The sequence below is a fragment of the Phacochoerus africanus genome, chromosome 12, assembly GCF_016906955.1.
Source record: "Phacochoerus africanus isolate WHEZ1 chromosome 12, ROS_Pafr_v1, whole genome shotgun sequence".
Lineage (NCBI taxonomy): Eukaryota > Metazoa > Chordata > Mammalia > Artiodactyla > Suidae > Phacochoerus > Phacochoerus africanus.
In genome coordinates this window covers 46993177-47008411 of record NC_062555.1, presented here as the reverse complement: position 1 = coordinate 47008411, position 15235 = coordinate 46993177, and the positions used below count along the sequence as shown (strand labels likewise).

The 15235-nt window shown below is 39.9% G+C and overlaps 1 protein-coding gene and 1 pseudogene across 8 annotated transcripts in view; one reads left to right on the top strand and one right to left on the bottom strand.

The window, feature by feature from the left end:
• ZNF438 (zinc finger protein 438) overlaps nucleotides 1-15235 on the top strand; it is a 199517-nt gene that overhangs the window by 132789 nt on the left and 51493 nt on the right. The gene's annotated exons all lie outside the window — the stretch shown is intronic.
• The window catches only part of LOC125112473 (protein MEMO1-like), a 30131-nt pseudogene continuing 18959 nt past the window's right edge, over nucleotides 4064-15235 (bottom strand).

Genomic DNA, 15235 nt, shown 5'->3' with positions numbered 1-15235 from the left:
TAACCTATTCAACTTTTATTTATTTAATGTAACTGAGAAGTATGTGTTGTAATTGATGTACTGTATTTATTCTTTCATATTTTTCAAATTATGAACATTTCTCTTTGCTGGAACTACATTACTCTAAGATTTTGATACTTTTTGTAATGATTCTCCTGGATGTTTTCAATTCTAGAATATATGAAGTTTTTAGTCTTGATTTTTGATCAGAAAGATACAGTGGATACAGTAGCTTCAGGTTTAGATGTGAATTTATAATTGGTTTGGGAAAAACAGTGTTGACACAAAAATTATCTAAAAGATACTTTAAAATTTATATTTTGTTTTCGTCATTATTTGTCAAGAATGCTCTAGTTGGAAGGATAATGTGTTCCTGTATTTATGAGTACAGCTGACCTTGAACAACCCGAGGCTTAGGAACACCAACACTCTGGCCAGTTGAAAATCCTAGTACATTTGTAGGTGACCCTACATATTCCCAGTTCCTTTGTATCAGCCTTTCCTCCATATCTGCGATCCCACGCCCATGGATTCACCCCACCGAAGATTGTAGTACTGTACTAGTTACTACGGAAACAAATTCATGGATAAGTGAATTCATCGACCCACACAGGTCAAACCCATGTTGTTCAAGGATTAACTGTATTTTTTTTACCAAAATACAAATAAAGACTCTTTCAGCCAGTGCTTCTCCTAAGTTAGTGGTGTATCCATACTAAGAGATAAAGTCCCTCTCTGTTCCCTCTGTGAGATCATGGCTCTTCCTCCATCCTCTGTGACCCCCAGACCCCTCCTGAGAACCTTCCATGCTGAATACACAGGCATGGATTATCTTCAGTCTAATCCAGTTTGGAAGTGCCCACAGTCATCCTCTGCTGTATCTTTGCCTCTTTGCCCACCTGTTTGTAGAAAGCTTTGTCCTGGGAGTGGAGAAAAAGATATCTTGTCATTGCCAGATTCTTGCAGACATGTACCAAATGGGATCTGGAAATTTACTGAAGCATGGTCCTCTTGTCTCTGCTGAAACACCTATTAGCTCCTACCTTCCCTCAACCTGAATATTCTCTTTCGCTTTCCAGAGAACCTCAGGTCTTGCCCCTTTCCTGTTCCTATAGCCTCAGTTGCGTCTTCTTCCCCACTTGCCTGAGATCTTCAGGAAGGCCTTATATCTTGCTACATCCAGGCATGGGTAGAATGCTAAGAGCTCCAGGGTCTTGCTTCTCCAGAAGTGCTCAATTGAGCTTGGGAGCCTCAGGAACCAGTATGAAAGATCTAGCCAGGCACGCTGTGAATGCGAACAAATGCACCTGCTGTTACCTTAATATTGATCATGAAGACAGTCTTAAATATCTCCTTGCATCCCTATTATCATCACTGCAGTCTCTCTGTACCATAGTCGTAGGGATGTATTGTGAAGTGGTTATCAAAGTTGAAAGAAGACACGATAAGCCAGCATGACAAATGTATTTTTAGGTTCAGGTATGGATTTCTTGGTGGAGACCTTAACTGAGTAAGCCACAGTTCCTTCTAAAATGCTTTTACTATACCAAACTTTTCACACACAGTTAGACTGCACAGTAGTGACAGTAACTTAGGATGGAAAGCACCCTTCTATGATTACCACCACCTCTTACAAGTTTGAAGATGATTCACTGTGCCATATTAAGAAGTAAACTGCTTGTATTATTTTTAATAAGAGAACACAGGATATAAGTGTTGTTATTCAGGGTGAAAATGAAAAAGAGTGAGGAGGATGAGGACTAGGAAAAGCAAATTAGGGGGTTCCCTGGTAGCTGAGTGGATTAAGCATTGACATTGTCATGGCTCTGGCTCAAGTTGCTATTGTGGTCATCAGTCCCTGGCCCTGGAACTCCTGCATGCCTTGGGCACAGCCAAAAAGAAGAGGAAATTAGAGTCAAAAAGCTATTTTCTGAGATTTATCATTTCAGATGTTTAGATTTTTTTGTTTTTGTTTTGTTTTGGTCTTTATAGGGCCACACCTGTGGCACATGAAGTTCCCACGCTAGGGGTTGAATTGGAGCTGCTGGTCTACACCACAGCCACAGCAATGCCAGATCCAAGCTGTGTCTGTGACTTACACTACAGCTCATGGCAATGCTGGATCCTCAACCCACTGAACAAGGCCAGGGATAAGACCCACATCCTCATGGATACTAGTCGGTTTCGTTACTGCTGAGCCATGACAGGAACTCTCGGTTTAGACTTTGAGTTCTGTTTTTTGAAAACATAAAATCTCAGCCCAGAACCCAGATCTCTGCATTTTGTTCAGTTAGAAACGTTTGATGTATTTTTGGAGTCTAATTTTCCTATTGCCCAGGTAAAGATGGCAATTATTTAGTAGCAGCTCATAGATATTATGTGTCAGATACTGAGTGTTGATTATATAGTAATCAGAACCAAAAGTTAAGTATATCTTTGGATTTGTAACTTCATATAATTTAGGAGTCATTGCTTAGGTCTTATCCACATACATATACATCGAGAAATCTTAGTACTTTACTGAAGTGGTAAGCTTTTATATTATAGACTAGAATAAGGTAAATATCTTATGGATTTTTCTTAACATCTAAATATTGTGTCTCTTTTTCAATAAATGTAAATGTGACCCTCATGTTATGCAGATAGTATTATTTTGTGTTTTTCTCTTAAGTTTGAAAATCCGATTGTCTTTTCTGAGTATGTTGGTAAAAGTCAACAAATTTTATCTTCTACACATTTTGAGGGAAAATTACCACAAACCTCACATAAGGATAATATAAAGATTTTATTAGAAAAAAAATTTTTCACATTGATGTAGGTACCACATTTCCAAATTTGCCTCCTAAGGCCCACTTTTAAAAAGTCTGCAGCGGATACTATTTCCAGAGTATATATCATAAATGAAGTTTGTTAATTGTGAAATGTATTTTTGCTAGATAATGCAAAATATGATTTGTCATAAAGTGCTTTGGCAAACTAAACTTCAGTATTATTTTTCTGAAGTAACATTTTCACATTTCACCATGCACTTGTACAAATTTTTTTTTTTATTTGCAGGATGCTTTGCAGTCATTTATTTACACCACGTCCATGAGGTAGATATGAAATTAGTCAGGAAAGATAGAACAGCTATATTGATTTCCTACTTTGCTTTCCTTAGAGTTCTTCAGAACAGATGTGTTTAGGAGCAGATCTAAATCAGAGATCACTGTGCATACCTCTTACTGTTAGGGTGATATTAAATGGAATGGCGAATACTTAGAAAGGTAAACCACCTAGACCTGAGGAATATGTCTAGGGCACTCCACTCAACAAGGGCAGAGTACACATCCTTTCTAATGCATATGGACCAGTCTTCAGGATAGACTATCTGCTAGGCCATAAAACAAGCCTCAAGAAGTGAAAAATGTATTGAAATCATGCAAAATATATGCTCGGACCACAATAGACTACAATTAGAAATAAGCAGCAGAAGGAAATTTGGAAAATTCACAAATATACGGAAATTAAACAATACACTCCTAAATAGCCAGTGGGTCAAAGAAGAAATCACAGGGAAATTAAAAAAATACTTTGATGTAAGGTAACTTAAAATACAAAGTACTGAAATTTATAGGATGCAGCAAAAGACAGCAGTGTTGAGGGGAATGTATAGCTTCAAATGCCTATATTTAAAAAGGCCACATGTGATTTTATTTATATGAAATTTCCAGAATAAGAAAATCTATATAGAGAGAAAATAGATCAGTGATTTCCAGGGATGGGCAGTGTGGCAGCTGCTAACGAGTATGAGGTTTCCTTTTAGACCGATGGGATAGTTTGGACTTAGATGGTGCTGAGCATTATACAACTTTTTGAATATATTAAAACCCACTGAATTGTACATTTTAAAAGGGTTAGTTTTATGGTATGTGAATCATATTGCAAATATAAATAGATATGGGCTGAGCCCCTCCCAGGTGTCCTGCTACTGTGCCAGATGCTTTGGGTACCATGTGAACACGAAGGGATGCAGACTCTGCCTTCTCGAGTCTGTTGGGTGCACTTGACATTATCCAGGTAGTTACAGGTGTGTTGAGTGTTCCAAGGGAGAGAGATGCCAGTTCACAGAGATGATGATGATGATGACGACGACGATGACGATGACGATGATGATGATGATGATGGTCTTTCTATAGCCACACCTATATATGGAAGTTCCTGAGCTAAGGGTTGAATCAAAGCTGCAGCTGTGACCTATATCATAGTTTGCAGCAATGCCAGATCCCTAACCCACTGGGCGAGGCCAGGGGAGTGAACCCACATCCTCACAGACACTAATGTCGGGTTCTTAACCTGCTGAGCCACCGTGGGAACTTGGTCCACATGGATTATTGAACCAGACCAGGTCAGACAGTTCCCCTGAGGAAGTGAAACTGCCTTCACATCTGAAGGATGAATTCAGATTATCGAGAAGAAAAGCATCACAGGGAGGTGACCAGCAAGTAAAAGATGGTTGATGGCAGAGCCATTGTGTGTTCCAGAAACTGAAGGAAGGCCAGTGTGCCCTGGGCTGCAGAGAGAGAGGGTGAGGAGTACAGGATGAAACAGAGGAGCTGGCCAAGGCCAGGCAGTGCCAAACTTCATGGATGTGCTCAGGCTCCTAATGGTGTTGGTCCTGAGACAGCACGCTCTAACTTATGTTGTAATGAGGAGCAGCAGAAGCTAGTATTCAGTGGTCCTGCCAGGGAATGACAGAGCACCGTGTGCCAGGTAATTGGCCATGAATTTGAGAACAAATAGATGTATCTGGGGGGTGTTTTAAGAGATAAAATTGACACCATCTGGTGAACACCTAGATATGGAAAGGGAGGGGGCAGTAAGGCAGGATGCTGGGCTTTTGAAAGTGAGGGGCTGGGAGGCCATTTCTAGCCAAAGATTTTCCTTCAGTATGCATTTTGTATGAACAACTTCAAGTAACAGAAATGGATTTTTTTTTTTTTTGAGAAATAGCTCTTTCTTACCCAGGCAGTCACATATTATATAAAACCATGCAATTTACTGATAGCACTGTTTGAGGAAAGTTTAAAATTTTTCTGAGAAAACTAGACACTTTTTTAAATATTTGCCAGATGAATTTTGCTCTTGGAGTCTCTTTTGTCCTAGTCTGCATCTTCAGGGTCTTATAATGTACTTGGCCTTGCTGATGAGCCCGCATGCTGTAGAGATCCTCTGTAGTTTCAATTTCATCATTGTGATGTAAGTATTGAAAATAGACTCTTAAATAATTTTCTGGCAAGTACCCACCTTCCAGTGAGGAATAAGTGGAATGAATTTGGTTTTAGGAATTCTTATTTCCTTGACTAGCCAGGGTCTTAAAATGTCAAGTTCTTCAGATATGTTTTTATTGTGCAGTTACATGGAGTGATAGAGTCTTCTTATAATTTCTAAAAGCCATTTCGATAATTTAAGACTACACAGAAATAAATTTTAACCTGTACCCTAATTTTTTTTTTTCAAATGACCTTTAAAGAGGATTTGGAATGTGGGCAAACAGGCCAACAGATGGGTGAAGACCTGATGAAGAAAACAGGTCATGCCATAGGTTGTGATTTAAGTGAAGTTTTACTGTAACTGTTGCAAGAAAGGTGTCTCTGCTTATTAGCATTCATTGCTCATGTACCAGCAGTGGACAAATACTGTAAATCTATAAATGTCATCAGCGTACAGCAAAGCATGAGGCAAATTAGGAGGATAAGAAGAGTCATCTAGAGAAATCGTAGTGACCTGCCTTTTGAAGCCCTCTCCTGGGGCATTTTCACTAATGTTTGTTCTCATAGGCCAACCCACACTGAAGGAAGTCAGATCAGCGTTCCTGATTTTGCCATGAGAACACTGAAGCTTGCTTGCATCCGTTTGAATCAAGTTTCTGCTTTTCTTCCTGTCAATATAGGCTCAATCTAAGGATTAGCTCTTTACGGAGAAGGATTAACTATATTACATTGTTTTCCTTACGTGCTTATTCTATTGCACATTTTAATTTCTGAGAATTGTCCTTTGAGATAAGAACTTTAAGAAGAGAGACAGAGTTTCCTGGTGGCCTGGTGGTTAAGGACCTGGCATTGTCACTGCTGTGGCTTGGGTCACTGCTATGGTGTGAGTTTGATCCCTGGCCTGGGGGCTTCTAAATGCTGCAGATGCAGCAAAAAAAAAAAAAAAAAAAAAAAAGGAAAAACATTTTGGAGCTTAGAGTCAGTTGTGTTTAAGAGCAAAATCAGTGCTTATCTTCAGACCTCGGCTCTACCCTTTACTAGCTCTGTGAGCTTGGATCAGTTACTTAACCTCTCTGTGCCTAATTTTTTACACAAGAAAGGGTGGTCATAAAATCCCAAGACTGGTGAGATTTAAATACATTAGGACACATTTAAAATGCCTAGAACATTGTTTGGAAGATACTAAGCTCAAATTAAATGTTGCTGCTGTTGTTATACCAATAAAATAGCTAACTGCTACCTAAAAATCAAGATGTTACTCAGTTATGATTATTATTTTTGTTGATTTTGTTGGTTGTTTGGACTTTTTGCTGGAGTAGGTCACATGGCCAGTAGGTGGTGTAAACCAGGTTTCCTAAGTTGGTTTAGGTCAGGAGTTAGCAAACTGTGGCTCACAGGAGAAATTGAGCCTGTTTTTTGTATAGCTTGCAAGCTAAGAATGTTTTTACATTTTTAAATTATTGGGGAAAAATAAAAAGAAGATAATATTTTGTGGAGTTCCCATTGTGGTGCAGCAGAAACGAATCCAACAAGTATCTGTGAGGATGCAGGTTCGATCCCTGGCCTCGCTTACTGAGTCGGGGATCTGGCATTGCTGTGAGTTATGGTATAGTTCTCAGATTCGGCTCAGATCCTGTGTTGCTGTGGCTGTGGTATAGGCCGGCAGCTGCAGCTGTGATTCAAGCCCTAGTCTGGAAGCTTCCATGTGCTACTTATGAACTATCCCACTTTGACAAAAGATGTAAGCTTGCATAAGAAAGCATATGACTTTGATTATCCTTGTGGCCAGAACACTTTTGTTTTGTTGTGATTTAAAAAGTACGATTTTCCACCTTGGTTAAAATTCTGTTGAAACTGACATACAAGTAGACTTAATTCAACCGTAGAAAATTACCTAACTGTAGACATGCCAAAAAACATACTTAGTAAAGGGTATTAAGATTTGAATTCCTCTCAAGAATTGTCAAAACAAAAGTTCAGTTATGTGTGTGTGTGTGTGTGTGTGTGTGTGTTTAAGGATATTTGTCATCCCTTAATTCAGTTAAAAAGTTCAATTGTGTGTGTGTGTTTAGGGATATTTGCTATCCTTTAATTCTTTTGAAAAGATTCCTGAAATAAAAAGAATTCTGGAACATTCTGCTAATAAGATAAATTTTACAGTGATAACATACCTTAAGAGTATAGCGTTATAATCCCATTTCAGAAGTTACTTGTTCGTTGTTTTCAAGGCTTAGGCTTTGTGACTCAGAGACTCATATTTCTAAGATGGCCAAAACTCTGGAGGCTTTTGGCAACTGAGCCTAAAGAACACATGCTTAGATTTTGTCACACGGATCATTTAGGCAAATAATGTTTTTCTCCCTCCTTATGCTATTTTTAACTATGATGCGGGTCTTTCTTGGTTGGTTGGTGATGCAGTCTTTATTTAGGAACTATTTTGCTCTTGAGTCTCTGCAAATCTTGCAGCTCCTTTTGTTTAGATTTGCGTCTTTCATCAAATACTTTTGAAAGACTTCTTGCCTCCAATGCCCCAGGGCTAATGGGAACAAGACAGAGGTGGGGAATTTTGCCCATGGAGAATTTTGAGTCTGTTAGGACAAAGACATTAAATTAATGTAACTAGTGTTGAGAAAGAAGAATTAAACTAGGCATTGGAAACATAAACTAGGAGGGCCTAACCTGATCAGGGGAAGTCAAGAATATTGTTTCTTTGGATTTTTTTTTTTTTAAGTTTTGTACTGATTTTGAAAATCTGTTCCCAATTAAATGTCTGTTATTCAGTTTAAATTATTTTGAGTTTAGCAAAAGTATTGAAGTAAGAATTTTAAGAAATTACATCGAATGGCCCTCTTACTAATTTAGGTACAATTGACTAGTTGCTATCCGTTGATAGATATGAGATGATTAAATGGCAAAACTCATGCATTTGATTTTGACAGAAAATTATTTATTAAGTGTAATGAGCATGGTGAATTTGGAATGATGAAAATACAAAGTGGAAAAAAGACTACCTTTTAGTTTGTTAATTACCACTTGGAAATCAAAAAAGCTGTTTACCTTCTTGAACAGAAAAGTGTTTTGAAAGTAGATTCCATCTAGGTTTTTTTCCCCTCTCTTTTGGAACAGTTTTTACTGTTTGTAATATAAAAATAGGTAGTTAAGTATTTATATATGTATATATATATATATAAGCACTGTGTTTATGTGTATGTTGGCATATATATAAACACACAAAACGAGTACAAAGGAGAAAAAGGAATTTTCACCAACCCAAGTCCCAAAGGGAACCACTGTTGACAATTGGATGATTCTCTTGGGCATACAACTTTTTTTAAAAAAAAGACAAATGGCATTGGTGTATACTCAGGGTGCCACGATTTGCTTCTTCACTCAAGATTCTCTCCTGGACAGCCTTCCCTGCCAGTGTTTACTGAGGACCTCCTGTCTCCCCAGGTCTACTTCCTTCTTGTCATTGTTATCACTGATAATGTCCTTTTCAGTAGTACAACCACAAGATAAAATATTCAAAAGGTTTACAAAGGAATGCACAGCGGAGGTCAATCTTCCTCCCAAATGTTCTTTTTCCAGAGGCAGTCACCTTAGCAACCCCTTATGTTTTAAAGCCCTTCTTTTATTTTTATATGCCTTGACTTGGTGAGACTAAAATTAACCCCCTGCAGGGTCAGGACCTGTAGTGAGTAAACCGCAGCAACCAACTGGTTCTGCAACGTTCGTGTTTCAGATTGCCTACCAAAAGGAAAAAAGATTTCCATTCGTTGTATTTCAGGTCTGGATTTCCTGCTGGGTGATTGCTAAGAGGATATAATCTGTAGAAGTATAATCTTTGCCAGTATTTTAGATCCTTGAAATGTAACTGAATGTTCCCAGCAGCAACCCCAGGAGGCTGCCACACCCATGAGTACCTGCCCCAACCACATCTGCTGTCTCACTGTCAACGTTGTGAATACAGCCCAGGTCTTAGGTAGCCCAGGCATCAGCAGCCTTGCTGCTTTAGTCTCAAAGCTCATTGAGGGATTTTTTGGCTTCATCTTTGAGATGCCTACCTGTATCTTAGTCTGGAACCACGTGGGTTAACTTGACTCCCTCAACTAATTTTGATAGGGCCAGAGCCTGGGGAGGGGGCTGGGGTGGCAGTGGATTGAAGGGGGAGGGGACCCCTGCCTGAGCCAGCCTGGCACTGAGAAGATGTTTATTGAAACACTTGCCTTGTAACCCTGGTCTTTTGTCAGCTGCTACTACTAAAGTAGCCCTACAGACGAAGATTGCCAAGAAACCCTTGCCTCTCTCGTAAACTCACCAGAGAACATGGGGTGATACATGTTTGGGGAAAATGAAAAGAACTAAACCAGATTCCGTTTTCACAGTGGCTCCGTTGACAAGCTTATGGCCTGAGGAGTGGGCTGGTACTTCCTGTTTAGAGACAGTATTTACTTCTGTATAAAATACGTTCCTCAAAAAAGTGCCCTAAAGTTAGGTGTATCATGCTGTTTGAGAAGATAGTCTATAACCAGAGAACTAGTAAAACATTGTACAATTCCTTAATGCCTCATATATCTTTACTAGATACATGTCCAGTGTAAATATTATATATTTTATAAATATTCTTTAATTTTATCATTTTTCTCCACAATTGAACATGGAAATGCCTGGCTAAAGTCCGTTGTGCTTACAAGAAAGGTTAAAGTTTTGCCCACTCAATCTGTTCTGAACAGTTCCCATTTTGGCCTAAATTTTGTTCACAATACTTATGCTTCTTATCACTAGGAGAATCACACTTTAAAAAAAAATTATTTTTAAAAACATACATCAGACTTACTAATGCAGAGTTCCCATTGTAGTGCAGCGGAAACGAATTCCGACTAGGAACTATGGGGTTGCGGGTTTGATCCCTGGCCTCACTCAGTGGGTTAAGGATCCGGCGTTGCTGTGGCTGTGGTGTAGACCAGCGGCTATAGCGCCAATTCAACCCCTAGCCTGGAAACCTCCATATGCCACAGGTGCAGCCCTAAAGAGCAAAAAAAAAAAAAAAGAAAAAGAAAAACTTACCCATGCAACTTTTTTTTTTTTTTGGTTGGGGCATGCGGCTGTTTAATGTGGGATCTCAGTTCCCAGACCAGGGATTGAACTCGGGCCACAGCACTAAAAGCGCCAAATCCTAACCACTAGATCACCAGGGAATGCCCTCATTTTAGCCCTTTTTAATTGTATACTTCAGTAGTGTTAATGTATTCATATAGTTTGCAGTTTGCAACCAATCTCAAGAACTTTTTCATCTTGTAAGGCTGATGAAAACCCTATACCCATTAAAAGACAAATCTTCATTTCCCCGCCTCTTCCCCCCTGGCCACCACCATTATACTTTCTATTTCTATTAATTTGACTGCTCTAGATGCATCATATAAGTAGAATCATGGAGTATTTGTCTTTTTTGGTCTGGCTTATTTCACTCAACATGATGTCCCCAGGGTACATCCATGTTGTAGCAGGTATTAGAATTTCCTTCCTTTTGAAAGCTGAACAATATTCCATTGTATGTGTATACCACCGTTTGTCCGTTCATCCATTGATAGCGAATTTGGGTTTCTTTTTAGCTGTTTTGAATAATGCTCCTATGAACATGGGTGTGCATGGATCTCTTTTGAGATACTGCTTTCATTTCTTTGGGATATATACCATAAGTGGAATTGCTCAATCATACGGTAATTCTAGTTTTCATTTTTTGAGCAACCACCATACTGTTTTCTGTAGAAATTGTACCATTTTTCATTCCCACCCACAGTGCACAAAGGTTCCAGCTTCTCCACATCTTTGCTGACACTTGAAATTTTCCATTTTGTTGATAGTAGCCATCCTAATGGATCTTAGGTGATATCTAATCATGGTTTTGATTTGCATTTCTCTCATGATAAGTAATATTGAACATCTTTTCATATGCTTTTTGGCCATGTGTGTATATCTCCTTTGGACAAATGTCTATTCAAGTCTTTAATCCATTTTTCAGTCAACTTATTTGGTTTGTTGTTGAGTTGTAGGAGTTCTTTGTATATTCTGGATATTAACCCCTTATCAGATAAATGATTTTTCAGATATTTTCTCCCATGCCGTAGGCTGCTCTTTCACTCTGTTAACTGTTTTCTTTGATGCACCGAAACTTAAAAAATAATTTTTTTTTGACTGCCCCGCGGCATATGGAGCTCCCAGGCCAGGGATCAGATCCGAGCCAAGCTGTGAACTAAGTCGAAGCTGCAACAACACTGGATCCTCTACCCACTATGCCAGACCAGGGATTGAACCCGAGAGTCCCAGAACTCCCAAGCTGCAGATCCCATTGTTCCACAGCGGGAGCTCCAGAAACTTTTTATTTATTTATTTTTTTTGTCTTTTTGAGGGCCACACCCGCAGCTAGGGGTCTAATTGGAGCTGCTTACGCCACAGCCACAGCAACACCAGATCAGAGCCTTGTCTGCAACCTACGCCACAGCTCACAGCAACGCCTGATCCTTAACCCACTGGGCAAGGCCAGGGATCGAACCCACAATCTCATGGTTCCTAGTCGGATCCATTTCCGCTGTACCACAAAGGGAACTCTGGAAACTTTTAATTTTGATATGATACTATTTGTCTATTTTTACTTTGTTACCTGTGCTTTTGGTGTCACATTCATAACATTCACTTGTAATTTTTTTTTTACCTTAGGGCTGCAGATACGGCATTTGTAAGTTCGCAGGCTAGGGGTTGAATTGGAGCTACAGCTGCCAGCCTACCCTACGGCCACAGCAAGGCCAGATCCAAGCCATGTCTTCGACCTACACCACAGCTTGCGGCAATACTGGATCCTTTAACCCACTGAGTGAGGCCAGGGATCAAACCCGCAACCTCATGGATACTAGTCAGGTTCATTTCTACTGAGCCACCATGGGAGCTCCACATTTACTTATAATCTTTTGAGTTCCACTAATTTTTCTAAAATAATAAGAGCAAAATGTAATTAAATATTTCAATAATCATAAAACTGTTCCATAGACAAAATGAACCCCACTTCAAAGCAAGCTTTTGGCTTCCAGCAGCACCATGATGAGTAAGTTAAAAAAAATTGCTCCATCAGCTAATGTGAAAACATATACAATTGGAACACAAAAGGCAGTTTGAGGTGTGGATCTGTAAAGTCTAAAGAAATCAATTTGAGGAGTTCTCCTGTGACATAGCAGGTTAGGGGTCTGGCGGCGTTACTGCAGCAGCTTGAGTTTCTGCTGTGGCGAGGGTTTGATCCCTGGCCCAAGGAACTTCCATAAGCTACAGATGAGGCCAAAAAAAAAAGCAAGAAAAGAAATCTATTTGGGAAACGACATGGTCAAGTACAGGAATCACTGCTGATCCTATCCTTTTCATTGGAATCCCGGTGTGTGCGATGAACCATTGTCAAAAGACTTGCCAGAAGCATCCTCTCTTTGCTTCTGCATCCTTGCTTTTCTCATCTTCCCTATGCGGGAATGCCTCCTAGTCAGTTAACACCTCTAAAAAGAGCTGTTTGGAGAATTTTGGTCTAGGTCTAACTTTCACATTTAAAGAAGTAAAAGATGCTCTTAAAATATTTAACTTCATTTAGCTCACCTTAAAATTTAATAAACTATTGCAGTTGATCAGCAACAAGACCATTTAACAACCAGTCCGTAGTTATTGACCCCTGAGAGCACCGCCAAAGCACACAGTCGCCTAGGGAGGGGTCTTCCCAACTGCAGAGATGAGCTGGTACTTAAGCGGTTTTCTCCATCTTCTGAGATATTTAAAGAAACTGAAGTTTAAATGATTTTTTTTTATCGCATGCCACTTCTCCTTTCAAAATAATGTTGCCATTGTTCCTTTTTGCCTCCCACTTGCTTTCTCTTTCCTATGTGATCGCCACTTACTCGTCTTTCCCCTGCTCATTAGTCCCACGCAGCCGGTGCTAGCCTTTCTCCTTGCCTGAGTTTCCTTCCCACCCACTCAAACTCATCCTTCACCATTCTCAGCCCCCCCGCCCTCTGCCGAGCCTTTGCAGGATTAAAATGAGCCCAGTGGAGTTCCCATTGTGGCTCAGGGGGCTAGGAATTCAGCACAGTGTCCATGAGGATGCAGGTTCAATCCCTGGCCTCGCTCAGCAGTGTTGCCACAAGCTGTGGCATAGGTCACAGATGCAGCTCAGATCTGTGAGCTGTTGCCGTGGCTGTGGTGTAGGATGGCAGCTGCAGCTCCAATTCGACTCCTGGCCCAGCAACTTCCATATGCTGCAGGTGCAGCCATAACAAGAAAAGAAAAAAAAAAATGAGCCTGATGGAGTCTCTGGATCCCACTCTGATTTCCGGTCACACAGCAGACACATCATCCTAAGTACCAGGTCGGTGGCTTCCTCTCCCAGCTGGTTCCCAGGCATTGGTCAGGCAACCACCAGGAAACCCTTAAGCTTAGATGTTGCCTCTGGACCATCTTGTCCTCCAAACACCTAAAGAAAGCAGTTTGAGTCTTGGAAACTTCAGCAGAAAAAAGAGGCTAGTAAGCCATCCATCCCCCTTTATTTTCTTTTAGGTATAAATAAATAGGAATCATTCTGAACAAGCCTTAAGCTGACAAAGTATTGGACAGCAGAAAACAGGTGAAAACTGCCCAGGACAGACAAGACTCTTGGCTTAGTCAGCTACCCATGAGAATATTTTACTCCTTAAATACAGTTTTGTAACAGACAGAGAATTTTCTGCAAAATGATTCCATATGTACTTATGAAACTTTTTAGGTAAGCTTTAGATGAGTGAAAATTCAGGGTTTTGAGTGGTTACTTTCTTCTAGTTGTCCTCTGGTGAATCACTTTGCTCAATAAGAAGATGCAGTAATATTTGAGAAGTTGTATTCATTAACAAGAGGCACCACAATAAATTTAGTTAGGGTCACAGTGTTTAATAGTATTATAATAGTAACGACCATAATTAGTTTCAGATTTGCCTTCCTTCCCAGAGGACAAGATTTTTTAGTTTTTTGATGTCTATTTAAAGCATGAGAATGACAGGAAAATTAATGTCATGACCTTTAGAGCCTGTTTATGGTTTTTCCCTGCCATACCCTAAAGGATTTAGGGAGCAGCATACATCTAAAACAAACCACTTAGTACGGACAAGTGAAAATTGGGTTAATTGGGTTCACCCAATCCTCAGCTGGTAAAACCTCAGTCAAGACCCCATTTCACGTTCAACAGAGGGAGCACTGTTTTACATTATAAAATCAGCTCTCAAACTACACCGGTACATCCTTCAATCTCTTGAAGAGAAAATCGTCTTTAAAGGCCAGTTTTTTGGGGAGTTCCTGTTGTGGCCCAGTGGTAATGAACCTGACTAATATCCATGGGCATATGGATTCGATCCCTGGCCTCGATCAGTGGGTTAAGGATCTGGCGTTGCCATGAGCTGTGGTGTAGGTCACAGACGCTGCTCAGATCCTGTGTTGCTGTGACTGTGGTGTAGGCCAGTGACCACAGCTCCAATTAGACCCCTAGCCTGGGAACCTCCATATGCTGCAGGTGTGGCCCTAAAAAGACAAAAATAAATAAATAATAAAAGGTCAGTTTTCCAATTATGTAGCATTTTTTTTTCCTCCTATGACTTTTTATGGTTTGTCTTCTTCAGTTAGGATGTCAGCAAGAACATGCTGACACCAGCTAATGGGCCAGGCTCCCTGATCCTCAAACGCTCTTCCTTTGGCTGATGCCAGCCAGCAGCACTGTCTTACAACTATTTTTCCCCGTTTCTAGTCTATCAGGAACTTCCCATTTAAAAAAAAAAAAAAATCACATTTCTAAATCCTTAAGGTGAAACTTGCTTTCATTTGATTGTCAGAGTTTGTATATTTTAACAACGAGCATTCTTTGTTTCTTCAGCCAGATGGAGAAAAATATCTCAGCATGCTAGAATCTTGGAAGCTTTTGGAGAGTTAGTTGA